The sequence below is a fragment of the Coregonus lavaretus genome, assembly GCF_964263955.1.
Source record: "Coregonus lavaretus genome assembly, chromosome: 8".
Classification (NCBI taxonomy): domain Eukaryota; kingdom Metazoa; phylum Chordata; class Actinopteri; order Salmoniformes; family Salmonidae; genus Coregonus; species Coregonus lavaretus.
Genome location: NC_139995.1, coordinates 10210839 through 10233006, shown reverse-complemented (window position 1 = coordinate 10233006; position 22168 = coordinate 10210839).

Sequence of the window (22168 nt, the reverse complement as noted above, 5' to 3'; positions counted from 1 at the left end):
ATCATATAAATAGCAGTAGTTTCATCATATCCTCTCCGAGCTCAGCTTTACCCAGACACTTTATAGCCCTCTCCATAACGAAAGCCCAGAGCGTGGGTGAAATGGAATGTTTTCTCTCACTTTGGTTTACACTGCAGTGAATTGAGAAAAGCCAGAAGGAAGGGTAGCCAGAGAGTGACAACAACCGGGCCCATCTTCAGGTGTACCAGACGGGGCAGAGACTGAGTCTCAGGTGGGATAGAGAAACCTCAGCTAAAACTGGAAGTTACCTTTTTCGTAGCAGGTTAGGAGAATTTACACAGCTGGTTAGGATAATTAACGTGGCAGGTTAGGATACTTAGGTTAAGGTTAGGAAAATGGTTAGGGTTAGCTGTACTCCATCTAGTCACAACCGCCTATTAGGCAGATTATTGTTGTTTGTTCCCGAAATGGCCGAATGACAGAGCTATCCTTCAGCACCACAAGTTGCTTCAACTTCTTTAACATCATTTTGCGATCCTGGCGCTGTCCTTTCAGCACCAGGAAGGGTGCTCCAATAGCTTAAAATAACACTCATCAAGATCTGTCGTCTACGCCTAATAGTCCTACTCATCACTTATTATTATTACAAATACAAGATTTTCACAATGGTGTTTGTTTAGTAAAGTTGGATCAAAGCTGAATCAATGTCTCGCAAGACCACATAATGATTCATTTGCATTTTACATAACAGAACCGAATATAATAGCATAGTAAGCCTGTAATGTTACTGTTACACAAAAAAAATAACTCCTCTCCACAGGGCACAGACGTCAGTTCAATGTCTACTTTTGATTTACATTTGGTCGAGTTGTCAACTAACTTGAATTTAATGTGAAATCAACAAAACATTTCATAATGTCATTGGATTTGCAAATCCAATTCGTTTTCCACATTGATTCAACTTCATCACACAGATTTTGGGGGTTGAAATGACGTGGAAACAATGGTGATTCAACCAGTTTTTGCCTAGTGGGTCATTTCTAATTAGATTTTAGGATGGTTAGCTGTAGCTGAATAGTCCCCCCAAAAATGATCATGCCCCAAAATTCAACAGAGCGCTTCACTTGGCAGGATATGAGACCGGATTAAAGAAGATGGGTGTTTGATGCAAGTTCCTACTTCACAGTAGGGCCGGAGAAAATTAACAAAAATACAACTTATAATAATAATAGAATTCAGAAATGCCTTCTTGAACATGTGAACTTTCATGTGCCTTAATAACAAACTGGTATGTGATCTGTAAATATGAATTGAAATGTTAAATAACTAACCTAGTTCAGCCAAGGAGAAAGCACAGAGCTATAGAGAGAAAGACAGGATCCTTCCTGGCTTGCCGTGATTGGCTGAGATAATGGATAATAATGGTGCTCATTAACTTGTTTTTGCTTACTGGGAAGGCATGAGAATCCAGGAATTATCGTGTGAATAACACCAAACTAAAGGCTGTTCTTAGGCATGAGGTGAAGCCAAGGAAACAGCCCTTAGGAGGGTGTTATTCTCAATCATTCCAAAAATAGTTAGGTTCATTTTAGATTCTGAATGAAAAGTGAAAAGACATCGAACAACTTATTTTCCGGACGTTGAAATCAGGTACATTTTCGGTTCTGAATGAAAGTTGAAAAGACGTCGTGTTCGGCCCTGCACACGTCCCGTACAACTCCTATAACGTCCGGACTTGGTTCAGTAAATCCCCAGAAATGACCACACACGCTCACCCACTTACCAGAAGATGTCTTGAAATTCCAGCGCACGCCTGTGACATCAGTTGAACTAAATCACCGCCCACGTTTCTCCCATTAATGTCAGTAGATGATTGTGCACTTGCTCAAGGTTGCACATGCTTATTCACCCCACTGAATGCTAATGCTGGTCATTGCTAGCTTGCCTTAGTGGCTGTCACTGGTATATTAAGAACAATTAATTATAAAATGAATGAATGAATTACAGTGAATTGTTAATGAATTAAAACATTACTTTTAATTATGTTTATATTCTTATTTATATCACACATCAGGGTTTCTACATCTTTTTTGAAATAAAATTCAAGCACCACTATCAAGGTTTTTCCAGCACCTCACGGCATCGCTCTACGAAAACATCTCTTAGTTCCTTGAATAAAACACACAATCCACTTAACCACTTCTTGAAGGATAAGTAATTTCTGTAGAGCAGGAGAAAGCATACCTCAGATGAATATGAACAAGCCTATTTAATATTCCAGGATCAACAATTACTGACAGGAGTCATCCAGCTTGGCCCAGGGTGAGCCTCCATTGGGGTTGTTGTGTTGCTATAGTGTTGAGGGGTCTGTGTGATCTAGGGTGCTTTGACAAAAACTCCCCAGACATGATTCATGTGTATTTATTTATGACCCTTATTTTATCAGGTAAGTTGACTGAGAACACATTCTCATTTACAGCAACGACCTGGGGAATAGTTATAGGGGAGATGAATCAGCCAATTGGAAGCTGGGGATGATTAGGTGGCCATGATACTATGATGGCCAGATTGAGAAATTAGCCAGAACACCAGGGTTAACACCCCTACTTACAATAAGTGCCATAGGATCGTTAGTGACCACAGAGAGTCAGGACACCCGTTAAACGTCCCATCCGAAAGACAGCACCCTACACTGGGCAATGTCCTGGGACATTGGGATATTTTTTTAGACCAGAGGAAAGAGTGCCTCCTACTGGCCCTCAAACACCACTTCCAGCAGCATATGGTGTTCCATCCAGGGACCAACCCTCCTTAGCTTCAGAGGCAAGCCATTGGCTGCAACCATTCTAATTTAGTGTACCCAGCACGCACAACCCATGTGGAATTCCGGGTCTCTGGCAGCTTTTGGAAATGCCGATCTGCGGTCAAGAATGCCGAGTTCATTTCAGCCTATGCTGCCCTTCAGCCCTTGAACTTTTGGCCTTGACGGAGACATGGATCACCCCAGAGAACACTGCTACTCCAGCTACTCTCTCTTCATCTTACTACGTTTTCTCTCATAGTCCAAGAGCATCTGGTTGTCGCGGTGGTGGCACAGGGCTACTCATTTGTCCTAACTTGAGATTTTCTCTTTTATCCCTCACTCACCTGTACATCTGCTTATATGAATTTCATGCTGTCACTGTCACTTGTCCACTCAAGCTTAACATTGTCGTCATCTATCACCCACCAGGTGCCCTTGGAGAGTTCCTCAATGAGCTCGGCACCTTGATAAGCTAATTTCCTGACGATGGCTCACCGCTCTTCGTACTTGCCGACTCAACCTCCCAACGTCTGCCTTCGATTCATCTCTTTCCAACTCTTTCTTTACCCTCCTCTTTTGAGCTTATCCTTTCCCGATTATGTGAAATGTCCGTGCTCTGTGACATCTCCCTCATTAAGAATGAGAGCACAGACACATTGTTTGGGAGGTAAATCTGTGTGTGTAAAAGATATTGCAAAAGTATTAAATTTGTGGAGCTTAATGTTACAACTCAATTCATCACTCTCCAGAAGAATCTACTTAACTAACTAATTGCCTTTGCAAAAATGTATGTCTCACTAGGTTTGTATGTATGATGCATCAGGGTTTGAACCAGGTTAGCTAGCTAGCTAGCTAGCTAGCTAGTGTATTTGTTTATCACCAAAGATGGTTGTGTGCAAAACCACTAAATATACACCCATGCATTGTATGGGCAATAACAGTACATCTCATTCACTCTATTTATACAATGCTAATTGTACAAATGAATTATAGAAGAGGCCTGTGTATTAAATGTAACAAAAAAATCCATGAACAGCTAACTAACAACAACATAGCTAAGCTAAAAGTAGTTAGCTAGCTAGTGCCTAGCACTGGGCTAGCTAACGTTAGCAGTTAGCATGCGACCGTTAGGCTAATTATATGTATTTTAGAAGTTAACTATTTCATATGTACACATGTAAATACACTTAATATATGCCATAGTTTTTCAAACTAAATATATATATTAAGAGCCAAAACATTTAACAGAAATAAAAAATCATCCGAGATGCCATCTTGTTCTCATTAACTTACATACAAAGTTAGCTAGATTAGCTTGACTACACTCATATGAATAGGGAAAACACTCGGTCAAAACACTTAAATTATACATAAAAATGACCAGTAAACTCATCACAGTTTACATAAATATGTTATCTCTAGAATTGGAAAACTAAACCATGCTTATAAATGTTACAAACCTGAAAACATAATTAATTGGGAGATACAGAGAGTTGGCTTCTATTCACTGGACTTCTCTTCCAACACCTGAAGTAGAGCCATGCACTTGCAGCAGTTAAGCGTTAATGTGATGTGCACAGCCTGGAAATGTAATGCATAATTCAAAATTTACTATCCCAGAAATGTCCACATATATACACAGTACCAGTCAAAAGTTAGGACACACCTAGTCATTCAAGGGATTTTCTTTATTTTTACAATTTTTTACATTGTAGAATAAAACTGAAGACATCAAACTATGAAATAACACATATGGAATCATGTAGTAACCAATAAAGTGTTCAACAAATCAAAATATATTTTATATTTAAGATTCTTCAAATTGCCACCCTTTGCCTTGATGACAACTTTGCACACGCTTGGCATTCTCTCAACCAGCTTCATGAGGTAGTCACCTGTGATGAATTTCAATTAACATGTGTGCCTTCATAAAAGTTAATTTGTGGAATTTCTTTCCTTCTTATTGCGTGACAAGGTGAGGGGGTATACAGAATATAGCTCTATTTGGTAAAAGACGAAGTCAAATAAGCAAAGAGAAATTACAGTCTATCATTACTTTAAGACATGAATGTCAGTCAATGCGGAACATTTCAAGAACTTTTAAAGTTTCATCAAGTGCAGTCGCTAAAACCATCAAGTGCTATGATTAAACTGGCTCTCATGAGGACCACCACAGGAATGGAAGACCCAGAGTTACCTCTGCTGCAGAGGATAAGTTCATTAGAGTTACAAGAAAGCCTCACAAGCCTCAGAAATTGCAGCCCAAATAAACGCTTCACAGAGTTCAAGTAACAGACACATCTCAACATCAACTGTTCAGAGGGGACTGTGTGAATCAGGCCTTCATGGTCGAATTGCTGCAAAGAAACCACTACTAAAAGGACACCAATAATAACAAGAGACCTTCTTGGGCCAAGAAACACGATGGACATTAGACTGGTGGAAATTTGTCCTTTGGTCTGGAGTCCAAATTGGAGATTTTTGGTTCCAACCGCCGTGTCTTTGTGAGACGCAGTGTGGGTGAATGGATGATCTCCGCATGTGTAGTTCCCACCGTAAAGCATGGAAGAGGTGGTGTTATGGTGTGGGGGTGCTTTGCTGGTGACACTGTCTGTGATTTATTTAGAATTCAAGGCACACTTAACCAGCATGGCTACCACAGCATTGTGCAGCGATATGCCATCCCATCTGGTTTGGCCTTAGTGGGACTATGATTTGTTTTTCAACAGGACAATGACCCAACACACCTCCAGGCTGTGTAAGGGCTATTTTACCAAGAAGGAGAGTGATTGAGTGCTGCATCAGATGACCTGGCCTCCACAATTCCCTGACCTCAATCCAACTGAGAGGGTTTGGGATGAGTCGGACGGCAGAGTGAAGGAAAAGCAGCCAACAAGTGCTCAGCATATGTGGGAACTCCTTCAAGACTGTTGGAAAAGCTTTCCAGGTGAAGCTGGTTGAGAGAATGCAAAGAGTGTGCAAAGCTGTCATCAAGGCAAAGGGTGGCTATTTGAAGAATCTTGAATATAAAATATGTTCTGATTTGTTTAACACTTTTTTGGTTACTACATGATTCCTTATGTGTTATTTCATAGTTTTGATGTCTTCACTATTATTCTACAATGTAGAAAATATAAAAAAAAGAAAAACCCTTGAATGAGTAGGTGTGTCCAACCTTTTGACTGGTACTTTATAATAATAATTATTAAAAAAAAAAAAAAATTGGGGTGGGGGGGGGGGTTCTTAACGCTTTAGAACTGGCAATGATGATGTTCAAAGTAGTCCAACCTACATAATAAACCAACAGACCACTAACATTCTCTGTAATGATTTACAGAAAAAAAAAATCTTGCTATGGCTGTGATATGTTGTTGTTTATCTACCTTAGTTGAATGCAACGACTGTAAGTCGCTCTGGATAAGAGTGTCTGCTGAATGGCTAAAATGTAAAAGTAAAAATGAAAATGAACACAAGCATGCTGGGTATTATTCTAATGAGCTCTGCCACCAACCAAGTACACATTTGCTGGCCCGGACCAAATCTGAACGAATCATAGACGTTTTACAAGTTGAACAGCACACTACAGTATGGCACAGCACAGTGGAGCACAGTAGAGTACAGTAGAGCACAGTACAGTACGGTACAGGACAGTATAGTTTTATTCAGTAGAGTACAGTAGAGCACAGTACAATACAGTAGTTTAATTCAGTAGTGTACGGCAGAGTACAGTACATTAGTTTAATTCTACAGTTTAGTTCAGTAGAGTAGAGTACATTAGAGTAAAGTAGGGTACACTATTGTACATCAAATTGATTTATAAAGCCCTTTTTACATCAATAGATGTCACAAAGGTCTTATACAGAAACCCAGCCTAAAACCCCAAACAGCAAGCGATGCAGATGTAGAAAAACTCCCTAGAAAGGCAGGAACCTAGGAAGAAACCTAGAGAGGAACCAGGCTCTGATGGGTGTCCAGTCCTCTTCTGGCTGTGCCGGGTAGAGATTAAAAGAGTACATGGCCATTTAGGCCAGATTGTTACTGTACTATACTGTATTGTACTTCACTGTACTGTACTGTACTATGTTGTGCTCTACTGTACTGTGCTGTGCTGTGCAAACTTCTGAAACATAGATGTCTATGATACTCTACTGACTAAATCTCTAATGTCCTGTACCGTACTATACATGACCAAATCTGAACCAATCATAAATGTCTATGTTTGGGTTAGATTTGGTCCGGTCCAGACCTATAAAGACGTCCAAAAGACGTCGGCGTCGGTCCGTGCTTGGGGGTTATTGCTTAATAATGTCACAGAAGCACTGGCACTGCGGACGGCACATTGGCACTGTGGTGTACCTCCAGCTGCCAAGCACTAGAGCTCACACACCTGAGGCTAAGTGAGCACTATCTCACAGGCCCAAAAGCAGAGACTCGCTCAGTCTAAATATGTTGTTGTTAATACTGGATATGCACTGAGCATTAGTAAACCCATTATAGTAAGTTAATTTTTCTGCAATTAGCGTGAATGACACTGATGAATCTCATAAAGTATAAAGCAGAGCAAGTTAGACTATTAAGGTTCTCCTGATGGGGTTGCGGGTAGCCGGCATTGGATCAATGTATTACTTTGCATATCAAGTATACTGTAGTTAGACATATCCAATTACATATTTTTACTTCATTTCAAGATGATATTACAATTCCAGGGGCCCTATTTGAACCTATCATCCTTTAAAGACAAATCTACAAAATGGCAAAATGATTGGGATTTAGTCAAAACTTGTTACAAAGGGCATCGTTGGCGCTCTTTTCTCCCTTTCTGAATGATCAGAGCGTTCATTAGAATTCCACAACATGCACTGTCGGGTAGTTAATATGTCTCCAAGGTTAACATTTTTAATGCAAGACAGAGATTCAGTGAAGTGCTCCTTTGAAGTTTCTTGTTGGAGTCAGAAGGGAGGCTGCGAGGCCGTTGAAGAGTGTCTGCGATATTGATATTAAAACTCAACACATAGAATAATGCCAATTGAAATTTCATAGCGTTCCCTTTGGGAAGCCTGAGAGCTAGGCATGTTGGTGTGAGATGAATAATGAAACTTCCCTAGCTTTGCTAATTTTCTATTTAATGTGGAACTCTTTTGTTGCTCCCCGAAGCTCCGCAGGAGCTGTGTGTATGTAACACAGGTATAGGAGTCAGAAGAAAGAGTCAAGTTCCCTTGTGCGGTACGCAGGACATCGGGTGTGAAGGTTAAATTATATAGCCTCAATAGCCTTTGTACATGGATCACTGCTAGATTTCACTAACCTGTTTGTCATCACCATAATAAGTCTTTAGCATTTCCAAAGGGTATCTCCCTTTCAGGCTGTATAGAGAAGATGTATACTCTCCAAATGGACTATAGGCTATTGTCATGAGATTGATATCCATCCATGCACAGTATATCAGGCTAATTACATTTTATCCCCTCCTGTCTCGTAATGGGCTTGTGCCCTTATACGTAGACACTCACACGACTTTTGTAAACATCAATTGTGTTTCATTTGGTGCTGTCAGCAGCACCTGGGTTCCTGTGGCACCCTGTGCCACCCCATCCCTCCAACCTGAGTCATGTGAAGGGGCAGCCATTACCGGGTCTCCTGGGGCTCCTGTCCACCCCTGAATCACCCGGATTCGCTGCCAAAAGGTTAATAACCTACTGGAAAGTCAAGGGCATCTGTTTAAGTGGTGTCACAGGCCTTAGTGCTTAGTGCAAAAACATTGAGACAAACTGTCAGCAAAGAGTATTGGATTTTGATTTAAGTAAACAAAAGTGGTCACCTCTTTGATTTCAAGCACAATGGGCATCCATTTGAGAGCTGGCAACGTTTGTGAATTAAACTAATGACCCAGTCCAAAAGAAGGCTTCCCCATCTGAGATTGTAGGACTCCACCTGCACTTTACTGTACAGGGACTGGGACGTGTTAATTATCAATTACATCCACAATCACCCATGTTAACTCACTTAGAAATAGGTCAGTACAATTCATTTACATTTTCAACCCAATACAACTGTCAAAAAATTAATTCACTTGAAAAATTGGATTTTGCAGGCATGGACGCACGCACGCATGTGCACAGTAAGCACATTTACATTTACATTTACGTCATTTAGCAGACGCTCTTATCCAGAGCGACTTACAAATTGGTGCATTCACCCTATAGCCAGTGGGATAGCCACTTTACATTTTTTTATTTTTTTATTTATTTATTTTTTTTTGGGGGGGGGGGGGGGGGTAGAAGGATTACTTTATCCTATCCCAGGTATTCCTTAAAGAGGTGGGGTTTCAAATGTCTCCGGAAGGTGGTGAGTGACTCCGCTGTCCTGGCGTCGTGAGGGAGCTTGTTCCACCATTGGGGTGCCAGAGCAGCGAACAGTTTTGACTGGGCTGAGCGGGAACTATGCTTCCGCAGAGGAAGGGGAGCCAGCAGGCCAGAGGTGGATGAACGCAGTGCCCTCGTTTGGGTGTAGGGACGGATCAGAGCCTGAAGGTACGGAGGTGCCGTTCCCCTCACGGCTCCATAGGCAAGCACCATGGTCTTGTAACAGATGCGAGCTTCAACTGGAATCCAGTGGAGTGTGCGGAGGAGCGGGGTGACGTGAGAGAACTTGGGAAGGTTGAACACCAGACGGGCTGCGGCATTCTGGATGAGTTGTAGGGGTTTAAGGGCACAGGCAGGGAGCCCAGCCAACAGCGAGTTGCAGTAATCCAGACGGGAGATGACAAGTGCCTGGATTAGGACCTGTGCAGCTTCCTGTGTAAGGCAGGGTCGTACTCTCCGAATGTTGTAGAGCATGAACCTGCAGGATCGGGTCACCGCCTTGATGTTAACGGAGAACGACAGGGTGTTGTCCAGGGTCACGCCAAGGCTCTTCGCACTCTGGGAGGAGGACACAACGGAGTTGTCAACCGTGATGGCAAGATCATGGAACGGGCAGTCCTTCCCCGGGAGGAAGAGCAGCTCCGTCTTGCCAAGGTTCAGCTTGAGGTGGTGATCCGTCATCCATACTGATATGTCTGCCAGACATGCAGAGATGCGATTCGCCACCTGGTTATCAGAAGGGGGAAAGGAGAAGATTAGTTGTGTATCGACAGCGTAGCAATGATAGGAGAGGCCATGTGAGGATATGACAGAGCCAAGTGACTTGGTGTATAGCGAGAATAGGAGAGGGCCTAGAACTGAGCCCTGGGGGACACCAGTGGTGAGAGCATGTGGTGCGGAGACAGCTTCTCGCCACGCCACTTGGTAGGAGCGACCGGTCAGGTAGGACGCAATCCAAGAGTGAGCCGCGCCGGAGATGCCCAGCTTGGAGAGGGTGGAGAGGAGGATCTGATGGTTCACAGTATCAAAGCAGCAGACAGGTCTAGAAGGACAAGAGCAGAGGAGAGAGAGTTAGCTTTAGCAGTGCGGAGAGCCTCCGTGACACAGAGAAGAGCAGTCTCAGTTGAATGACCAGTCCTGAAACCTGACTGGTTTGGATCAAGAAGGTCATTCTGAGAGAGATAGCAAGAGAGTTGGCTAAAGACGGCACGCTCAATAGTTTTGGAAAGAAAAGAAAGAAGGGATACTGGTCTGTAGTTGTTGACATCAGAGGGATCGAGTGTTGGTTTTTTGAGAAGGGGTGCAACTCTCGCTCTCTTGAAGACGGAAGGGACATAGCCAGCGGTCAAGGATGAGTTGATCAGCGAGGTGAGGTAGGGGAGAAGGTCACCGGAGATGGTCTGGAGAAGAGAGGAGGGGATGGGGTCAAGCGGGCAGGTTGTTGGGCGGCCTGCAGTCACAAGTCGCGAGATTTTATCTGGAGAGAGAGGGGAGAAAGAAGTCAAAGCATAGGGTAGGGCAGTGTGAGCAGGACCAGCAGTGTCATTAGACTTAACAAACGAGGATCGGATGTCGTCAACCTTCTTTTCAAAGTGGTTGACGAAGTCATCCACAGAGAGGGAGGAGGGGGGGGGGGAGGATTCAGCAGGGAGGAGAATGTGGCAAAGAGCTTCCTAGGGTTAGAGGCAGATGCTTGGAATTTAGAGTGGTAGAAAGTGGCCTTAGCAGCAGAAAACAGATGAAGAAAATGTAGAGAGGAGGGAGTGAAAAGATGCCAGGTCGGCAGGGAGTCTAGTTTTCTTCCATTTCCGCTCAGCTGCCCGGAGCTCTGTTCTGTGAGTCATCAAGCCACGGAGCTGGAGGGGAGGACCGAGCCGGCCGGGAGGATAGGGGACACGGAGAGTCAAAGGATGCAGAAAGGGAGGAGAGGAGGGTTGAGGAGGCAGAATCAGGAGATTGGAGGGAGAAGGATTGAGCAGAGGGAAGAGATGATAGGATGGAAGAGGAGAGAGTAGTGGGAGAGAGAGAGCGAAGGTTGCGGCGGCGCATTACCATCTGTGTAGGGGCAGAGTGAGTAGTGTTGGAGGAGAGCGAGAGAGAAAAAAATACAAAGTAGTGGTCGGAGACATGGAGGGGAGTTGCAGTGAGATTAGTAGAAGAGCAGCATCTAGTAAAGATGAGGTCAAGCGTATTGCCTGCCTTGTGAGTAGGGGGGGACGGTGAGAGGGTGAGGTCAACAGAGGAGAGGAGTGGAAAGAAGGAGGCAGAGAGAAATGAGTCAAATGTAGACGTAGGGAGGTTGAAATCCCCCAAAACTGTGAGGGGTGAGCCATCCTCAGGAAAGGAGCTTATCAAGGCGTCAAGCTCATTGATGAACTCTCCAAGGGAACCTGGAGGGCGATAGATGACAAGGATATTAAGCTTAAATGGGCTAGTGACTGTGACAGCATGGAATTCAAATGAGGAGATAGACAGATGGGTTAGGGGAAAAATTTAGAATGTCCACTTGGGAGAGATGAGGATTCCTGTGCCACCACCCCTCTGACCAGATGCTCTCGGGGTATGCGAGAACACATGGTCAGACGAGGAGAGAGCAGTAGGAGTAGCAGTGTTTTCAGTGGTAATCCATGTTTCCGTCAGCGCCAGGAAGTCGAGGGACTGGAGGGTAGCATAGGCTGGGATGAAGTCAGCCTTGTTGGCAGCAGAACGGCAGTTCCAGAGGCTGCCTGAGACCTGGAACTCCAGGTGTGTGGTGCGTGCAGGGACCACCAGGTTAGAGAGGCAGCAGCCACGCGGTGTGAGGCGTTTGTGTAGCCTGTGCGGAGAGGAGAGAACAGGGATAGGCAGAGGCATAGTTGACAGGCTGTAGCAAATGGCTACAATAATGCAGAGGAGATCGGAATGAAATGAACTAAACATCAGGGAAAGGAGAGAGCGGGGGCTCCCTCACTACAACTCCCAAATATAACTCTCCCAACTTCCACCTCAGAGACTATAATTGTTTCACTGAAACACCCGAATAAAACTCTCCCAACTTCCACTTTAGAAATTAGAATTGTTGTAAACTACAGCGGTTCAAACCCAGCAGCGTTACAGTTCTTGACACAAACCAGTGCGCCTGGCACCTACTACCATACCCCATTCAAAAGCACTTAAATATTTTGTCTTGCCGATTCATCCTCTGAATGGCACACATACACAATCCATGTCTCCATTGTCTCAAGGCTTAAAAATATTTATTTAACCTGTCTCCTCCCCTTCATCTACATTGATTGAAGTGGATTTAACATCAGTGACATCAATAAGGGATCATAGCTTTCACCTGGATGCACCTGGTCAGTCTGTGTCATGGAAAGAGCAGGTGTTCTTAATGTTGTGTATGTGTGCCATTCAGAGGGTGACTTGGCAAGACAAAATATGTAAGTGCCTTTGAAACGGGGTATGGAAGTAGGTACCAGGCGCATGGGTTTGCGTCAAAAACTGCAACACTGCTGGGTTTTTCACGCTCAACAGTTTCCTGTGTGTATTAAGAATTGCAACTCAATATTAGGGAGGTGTTCATAATGTTTGGTATACTCAGTTTACATGCATGCTCATATTATAATGTACAGTATCCAGTGTAAGATGATGTTAACTGAATTCACCAAAATAAAACAGAGCCAGTAGTGTGGGACACATAACGTGAGTTGCAATATGTCTTTCTGTAACAATATATAATTACAATGAGCAATTAAGAACACATTTTACAGAAAGGGGACAGCACACAATCCATCACACAGTTCAAATGCTCTATCAAGAGATTATTTGATAAATTACCTTGCCTTTTCCAGTTAACATGGTAATAAGTCAGCTCTTAATGATCCCTGTCGTCCACAAAACCCTGGCAACAGACTGCTCACATGTTTCTGAGGTAAGGGTAACACATTGTAACGAAAATTCGATATCAAGCTATATCAGAGATATTGAAACAAAGTATTTTTTTGTCCATTTATATGAGTACAGAGATCGTGTCTGATGAACAGTTTGTATTGCTGTTTGATAGACACCCTTCACCTATTTCAATTATTTTGCTTATTTGTCTCCTTGAAGAAGATTGCCCATCAATGGTGTTACTTTCGTCACTCAATACTGTAATATAACCAAATGTCAATCTGTGAATGTAATTCTCTACTCATGCCTATATGAGTGTAAAATGCCTAGTGTTTGAGCCTGCAGTTCCATTCCAGGTGGTATATTTGGTGGAGATTCCTGGGTGCCGTGTACTTTTCACAGTAACCACAGTGTGTGAAGCTGAAACGTGGACATTGGGTACATTGCATCAGATGCTATCATCAATCTCTATCTGCTGGTAGCACATTTTACAAACTGGCCAACAGTGCAACAGCAGGCAGGCTGAGGCTGGAGTATAGGAGCAGCCCCTCACTCAAACAGGTCCCCTTTGTCTGTGTGACAGGCCATGAAAAGGCCTATCTGCAGGATCTATACTTTATCACAGCACCAATGATTCCAGTGTAGTCAATAGTAGGTTCAATAGAGTTGTGGTTGAAATATTGTGGGATTTCTTGATGTAAAGATTAACATGAAATACTGGGAGTATTGGATATTTTAATGGAGATTACACACATGTTTAACACAGTATTTGTTTACCTTTTTGACTGAGACCAAAAGCCATTGACCGTGCAGCCACTGAAAATGGTAGAGTTCAATGATTGACAGCCTTCCACTATATCACACCTTCTGTGGCACAGTATTGGTCTCTTGGCATGTCATTTTAGGTGTAAGTAAAAACAAATATGTAAAATTAGGAAACTGTCATACCGAAGAACAGTACGAATTGATTTTGGATATAAAAACTGGATATTTTCATTTTTAAATGTTTGATACGTACATGCAGTCCTCCATCAACATCTTGCAAATTAGGATGAGTGGCTAAAGCTTAAAGCCAGCATCCTCAAATGACTCTGGACAATCACACACCCAGGTAGACCACACTTATGGTCTCCATCCCTGAGAAGTGTCACATTTCAACAGATGCTGTCGCTACATGGTGATACCTTCAAAGGATCAATATCCAATTCAGCCTGCATTACTTATAGCCAATAACCACCGTCCACACCGAATTACTCGTCCTAAAATCTGTCACACCTCCATAGCCTTTGTCCGTGTCGACCCTCTGTAATGAGGAGATTGCCTTACGATAGCTCCTCCCACCACATCCCAGCAGTCACATGGCGTAACACTCTTTTTTTAAAAAGTGTTAAGTAGAACCAAACAGGGTTTTTCCCTATAGGGGAATACTTTTGGTGAAGGGTAGAAGCCTTTGCAGAGGGTTCTATCTAGAATATATATCTTCAATATATCCACATAATTTTCCTTCCTCATGATGCCATCTATTTTGTAAAGTGCACCAGGCCCCACCAGCAAAGCACCCCCACACCATGATGCTGCCACCCTCGTGCTTCACGGTTGGGATGGTGTTCTTCGGCTTGCAAGCACCCCCCTTTTTTCCTCCAAAACATAACGATGGTCATTATGGCCAAACAGTTATATTTTTGTTTCATCAACCCGAGGACATTTCTCCAAAAAGTACGATCTTTGTCCCCATGTGTAGCTGCAAACCATTGTCTGGCTTTTTTATGGCGGTTTTGAAGCAGTGGCTTCTTCCTTGCTGAGCGGCCTTTCAGGTTATGTCGATATAGGACTCGTTTTACTGTGGATATAGATAATTTTGTACATATTTCCTCCAGCATCTTCACAAGGTCCTTTGCTGTTGTTCTGGGATTGAGTTGCACTTTCGCACCAAAGTACGTTCATCTCTAGGAGACAGAACGCGTCTCCTTCCTGAGCGGTATGACGGCTGCGTGGTCTCATGGTGTTTATACTTGCGTACTATTGTTTGTACAGATGAGCGTGGTACCTTCAGGCATTTGGAAATTGCTCCCAAGGATGAACCAGACTTGTAGAGGTCTACAAAATAAATTCTGAGGTCTTGGCTGATTTCTTTTGATTTTCCCATGATGTCAAGCAAAGAGGCACTGAGTTTGAAGGTAGGCCTTGAAATACATCCACAGGTACACCTCCAATTGACTAAAATTATGTCAATTAGCCTATCAGAAGCTTCTAAAGCCATGACATTATTTTCTGGAATTTTCCAAGCTGTTTAAAGGCACAGTCAACTTAGTGTATGTAACAATACATTTGTGGAGTGGTTGAAAAACAAGTTTTAATGACTCCAACCTAAGTGTATATAAACTTCCGACTTCAACTGTAGGGTTCTTCAAAGAACCCCCTTTATATGGTTTTACCTAGAACCCTCTATGAAGGGTTCTACCAAGAACCCTTTTATTTTTGGAGGGTTCTTCCTAGAACCCTCTATGAACGGGTAGAACCCACCAGCCTTATTATCCTTTAAAATGCAATTATTTATGACAATACATTACATATATTATAAGGCCTTTCTTTGAGAGCGTAGTTATACCCTAACACAGTAGTGTTAGGAATCTTCTGGTTTACAGGCCACATCAGGCCTGCAAGTCACATTATGCTGGCTTGCAAAGTGATGTGTAGTTTCTATTGGAATCCAGCCAGAGTAAGGATAGTCAACAAGTGGAATTGTTAATCACACGCAACCTGCATTCAAAGTGACTGCCAGAATGACTGATTATTAAGACTACCTCAATAATCTAAACTGTTACAACCATCTCAGTAACGGTTGCAATAAATCCAATTACTAACAGATTGTATTAGTTTAGAAAACTCTGTTATTTATCTTTGTGTAGCATAAAATTAATCAGCCAATCAATGTACATGCAAAAACACATATTAGAGTAAAAACTAACAATTCTGAAAATCTCCCTGCAATAGAGCATGCTGGAAAATGTTAGATATGGTTCTACTGTATGTAGAACGCTTCTTGCCTTCCAAAGAATCCTTCTTGCCTTCCAAAGAATCATCAAATAACCTTTTCTTCTAAAAACAGTTCTTAAGATAAAGGTTCTAGGTAGAACCCTTTGACTTACAAAAAAACCTTGTCTTCCAAAAAGGGTTCTTCTGATCAAACGGTTCTTGGTAGAACCCCATCCCTCCGCAACAAACCCTTTCGGAACCCTTTTTCTAAGAGTGTAGTGTACAGAGGAACCTGTCTGTCAGGTCTGTCAGTCCGTCACTCAGGAGTCTCATTAAAACTCCATCATGCATAGGGCTACATTTTGGGAAAGCAATATCTATATCACCATGCTATAGAGATCCCTCACTAACACAGCGGGACTGTTCAATGTTTCAAATCCATTTCCCTCTTAATACCCATCTCCTCATCCAGTTAGGGGAATCCTTTGAGCTGACTATCAAATAGAACTTAAGAAATATCCCCACCCATCTACAATGACATCTATCAAATAAGTAATTCACTGTAGTCTTTCTTACAGAGGGAAAACACACAGCTTGTACAAAGCATGCCAGTTAAACAGTTGCCGCAGGGAAAGGTTTTCTGTTAAAGAACCATTTCCAGCAGGACTACATGTGTTGTAGTTAAATACAACCCCACAGGTGGGGCTTAATCTGATACATGATACAACATTGTATGATTTATTAAAACAGACTTCATTTTAACTTTAGACAAGCAGGCAGTCAGGAGAACAGTATCCTAAATGATTACACACTTACACGAACACCACTTAAATTCTCTTACCATTTGATCAGTGGAGCAGTAATCTTTTATCAGGCATTCAATTGATTAGTATGTGTAATTAGCCTGAGATAATTGTATGAGGAGAACCCCAATAGGCCGACTGATTGAACCCAGATGGAATCACCGGGTAATTGCTGTGATAGGAGAACATGAATATACCGTAGCTCAGGAAAAGAGTGCAAACACGTTTCAATACATCTTCAAGTTGCTGTGTTCATCTTCCTGCGCCATGAGAAAGAAAAATAAACTATAGGCTTATTTCTGATAATCGCCGTTTCATCACATTGATTTATCACCTCCGTACGGTGCTCCTGCAGCCATTCAAGTCAATCTTGTGGGAAGTTAATAGTCACAGACATTAGCTTAAATTAATCTTTATGTAGCGGTACATTTCGGAAGCTCTCTCACATGTCTTCTTAAATGTTCATACATGTCTACCCCCTGTAATCACTAGATGAGGCGTTATGAAGTAGCAGACAGCACATATAGTACTGTAGCATACCAAACCATTTCTGCTGCTCAGTGAATCATCAATCAAGTTATAATTATTTATTTTAAAGGACCTGGAATACAAGCTTTTTTGTTTGCAACAGTTATGATTAATGATACAGAGAACTAGATACAGTATGTGTATGGAACGATGAACGTCCTTTACAAGTAAGATAATATGAAAATAATTAAAATGCATTGTGAGTACAAAAGCCTTTGACCTCGCTAGTATGGGTTAAATACACTAAATCCATACACTATTTAATGTTTTAGTTGTCATTATGGGTCAATGTTAGTTTATAGCCTCACACAGGAATCTCTGGTAGTTTCAGGTGTCAGGGCGACGTGTATGCGGTGAGCGAAGTCAAGCGCAGGACACCGAGCTACTGGCAGACAAACTTTACTAGCACAGTAATCAAAATACAAACAAAACCTCCAAACAGGGAGGAAACTAAATACGCATACACCCAAACACTGCCGACCTCACGGAAAACAATCACACACAATAACCAATGAGAGACAGGGGGTTATAAAGGGAATACCATGTAACATAATGGGAAACAGGTGAAAACAATCAGGACAAACTAGACAAACACAGATCGGTGGCAGCTAGTACTCCGGGGACGACGAACGCCGAAGCCAGCCCGAGCAAGGAGGAGGGGCAGCCTCAGCTGATTCCGTGACAGTTGCTGCCTGATAGTCTGCTGCAGATGGACATGCGCAGCGTTCCAGGTTTCTTCCGAGCGCCGAAACCACTCGTCCACTGCAGGGGCTTCGATCTGGCTCTGATGCCAAGGTGCCAGGACCGGCTGATAACCTAGCACACACTGGAAAGGCGTAAGGTTAGTGGAGGAGTGGCGGAGTGAGTTTTGGGCTATCTCTGCCCAGGGAATATATCCTGACCACTCCTCCTGCCGGTCCTGGCAATAGGACCTCAGAAACCTACCCACATTCTGGTTCACTCTCTCCACCTGCCCGTTACTCTCGGGGTGAAAACCTGAGGTACGGCTAATCGAGACCCCCAGACGTTCCATAAACGCCTTCCAGACTCTAGAGGTGAACTGGGGACCCCGATCAGACACTATATCCTCAGGCACCCCGTAGTGCCTGAAGACGTGTGTGAACAGGGTGTCAGCAGTTTGTAGGGCAGTAGGGAGACCTGGCATAGGAATGAGACGGCAGGCCTTCGAAAACCGATCCACAACGACCAAGATCGTCGTGTTCCCCTGGGAGGGGGGAAGTTCCGTGACAAAATCCACCGATAGGTGAGACCACGGCCGTTGTGGAACGGGTAAGGGTTGTAACTTCCCTCTGGGCAGGTGTCTAGGCGCCTTACACTGGGCGCTCACCGAGCAGGAGGAAACATAAACCCTCACATCCTTAGCTAAAGTGGGCCACCAGTACTTCCCACTAAGGCAGTGCACTGTCCGACCAATACCAGGATGACCAGAGGAGGGTGACATGTGAGCCCAATATATCAATTGATCGCGAACCTCGAGCGGCACATACTTCCGACCCTCTGAACACTGTGGGGGAGTAGGATCGGTACGTAACGCCCGCTGGATGTCCGCATCAACCTCCCACACCACCGGTGCCACCAGACAAGACTCCGGGAGTATGGGAGTGGGCTCAATGGACCTCTCCTCTGTGTCATATAGTCGGGACAGGGCGTCTGCCTTAGCGTTCTTTGACCCTGGTCTATAGGTGAGCTTAAATACAAATCGGGAGAGAAACATAGACCACCTTGCCTGGCGAGGGTTCAGCCTCCTCGCTGCCCGGATGTACTCCAGGTTACGATGGTCAGTCAGAATGAGAAAAGGGTGTTTAGCCCCCTCAAGCCAATGCCTCCACACCTTCAGGGCTTGAACCACAGCTAACAGCTCCCTGTCCCCCACGTCATAATTGCGCTCCGCTGGACTGAGCTTCTTAGAATAGAAAGCACAGGGGCAGAGTTTTGGTGGCGTACCCTAGTGCTGAGACAGCAGAGCGCCGATCCCAGCCTCGGACGCATCCACCTCAACTTGGAACGCCAAAGAGGGATCCGGATGTGCCAGCACCGGAGCCGAGGTAAACAGGTCCTTCAGATGTCTAAACGCCCTGTCCGCCTCAGCCGACCACTGCAGACGCATCGGACCCCCCTTTAGAAGGGAGGTAATGGGAGCTGCTACCTGTCCAAAGCCCCGGATAAACCTCTGGTAGTAATTGGCAAAACCCAAGAACCGCTGCACTTCCTTCACCGTGGTGGGAGTCTGCCAATTACGCACGGCAGAAACGCGGTCAATCTCCATCTCCACCCCTGACGCGGACAACCGATGTCCCAGGAAGGAGATGGACTCCTGGAAGAAAATACATTTCTCCGCCTTCGCATACAGGTCATGCTCTAACAGTCTACCAAGCACTCGACGCACCAGGGACACATGCTCGGCTCGTGTAGCGGAGTATATTAGAATGTCATCAATATACACCACTACACCCTGTCCATGCAAGTCCCGGAAAATCTTGTACACAAATGATTGGAAGATTGAAAGAGCATTCATTAAACCGTATGGCATGACGATGTACTCATAGTGACCCGAGGTGGTACTGAATGCTGTCTTCCACTCATCTCCCTCCCTAATGCGCATCAGGTTGTACGCGCTCCTGAGATCCAATTTTGTGAAGAATCGCGCCCCGTGTAATGACTCCGTCATACTAGCAATAAGAGGGAGAGGATAGCTGTATTTGATTGTGATCTGATTGAGACCACGGTAATCAATACACAGGCATAAACCCCCATCCTTCTTCTTCACAAAAAAGAAACTCGAGGACGCAGGGGAAGTGGACGGCCGTATGTATCCCTGTCTCAGAGATTCGGTGACGTATGTCTCCATAGTCTCCTCCTGAGACAGAGGATACACATGACTACGCGGAAGCGCAGCGCCTACTTGGAGGTCTATTGCACAATCCCGCTGTCGATGAGATGGTAATTGAGTCGCCTTCTTTTTACAGAAGGCGAGTGCCAAATTGGCATACTCAGGTGGAATGTGCATGGTGGGAACTTGGTTCGGGCTTTCCACCGTCGTTGCCCCTACGGAAACACCTACACACCGCCCGAAACACTGATCAGACCATCCCTTGAGAGCCCTCTGTTGCCATGAAATGTTGGGGTCATGAGATGTTAACCAGGGAAGCCCCAACACCACGGGAAACGCAGGAGAATCAATCAAATACAAACGTAGTATCTCCTCATGGCCCTCCTGCGTTTTCATCCTGAGAGGCGCTGTGACTTCCCTAATCAATCCTGACCCCAAAGGGCGGCTATCTAGTGCATGGATGGGGAAGGGCACATCAACAGGTACAATAGGAATCCCTAACTTATAGGTGCATTGGCGATCGATAAAATTCCCAGTTGCACCTGAATCTACTAGCGCCTTATGCTGGGAGTGAGAAGAAACCTTGGGAAACACAACTTTAATACACATATGCGCAACAGAGAGCTCTGGGTGAGTTGGGTGCCTACTCACCTGGAATGACTCATCAGTGCGCTGCCTACTGCCTCGATTCCTAGGAGACCCTCCCCAGCACCGACCAGCAGTGTGTCCTCTGCGGCCACAGTTGGTGCAGGGGACGGCCTCCCTCCTGGTCTCTCTCCTGGTCTCCCTAGCACCAGCACCTCCGAGCTCCATAGAGGTCGGCTCGGAAGTGCTGGGGGATGGAATGGACGGCCCTGAATCCGGACGTCCGCGGGTAGCCAACAGGGTTTTCAGGCGAATGGACATGTCCACCAGTTGGTTGAAGCTGAGGTTGGTGTCCCTGCAGGCCAATTCCCAACGCACGTCCTCCCTCAGGCTACAGCTGTAGTGGTCGATGAGGGCCCTCTCATTCCATCCCGCATTGGCAGCCAGCGTTCGGAAGTCCAGCGCGAACTCCTGTGCGTTCCTCCTCCCCTGTCTAAGGTGGAATAGACGCTCATCCGCCGCTTTACCCTCTGGTGGATGATCGAATACTGCCCTGAAGCGGCGGGGGAACTCCACATAGTTGACAGTAGCGGTGTCTATTCCCCCCCACTCGGCATTGGCCCACTCCAGCGCCTTGCCGGACAGACAGGAGATTAGGGCGGACACGCTCTCGTATCCCGAGGGCACCGGGTGGATGGTTGCTAGGTAGGGTTCAACCTGGAGCAGGAAACCCTGATACCCAGCCGCTCTGCCATCATAAGCCCTCGGGAGCGAGAGCCGAATCCCACTGGACCCCGGAGGTGAAGCGATGGGCATCGCCGATGGTGGTGGTATCGTTGGAGGAGGCGTAGGCAGACCCCCTCTTTCCCATCGCTCAATAGTGCTCACCACCCGTTCCATGGCGGTGCCGAGAGCCTGGATCATGGCCGCTTGGTGTTCGACGCGTTCCTCCATTGATCCAGCTGGCACCGCCGCTCCCGCTGACTCCATGAATGGTGTGTGATTCTGTCAGGGCGACATGTATGCGGTGAGCGAAGTCAAGCGCAGGACACCGAGCTACTGGCAGACTAACTTTACTAGCACAGTAATCAAAATACAAACAAAACCTCCAATCAGGGAGGAAACTAAATACGCATACACCCGAACACTGCCGACCTCACGTAAAAAAATCACACACAATAACCAATGAGAGACAGGGGGTTATAAAGGGAATACCATGTAACATAATGGGAAACAGGTGAAAACAATCAGGACAAACTAGACAAACACCGAAACATAGATCGGTGGCAGCTAGTACTCCGGGCACAACGAACGCCGAAGCCTGCCCGAGCAAGGAGGAGGGGCAGCCTCGGCTGATTCCGTGACATTAGGAATGATTGTGAGACTTTGATTGGGATGATGCAATACATTAATGTTTCAAAAGGGCCTT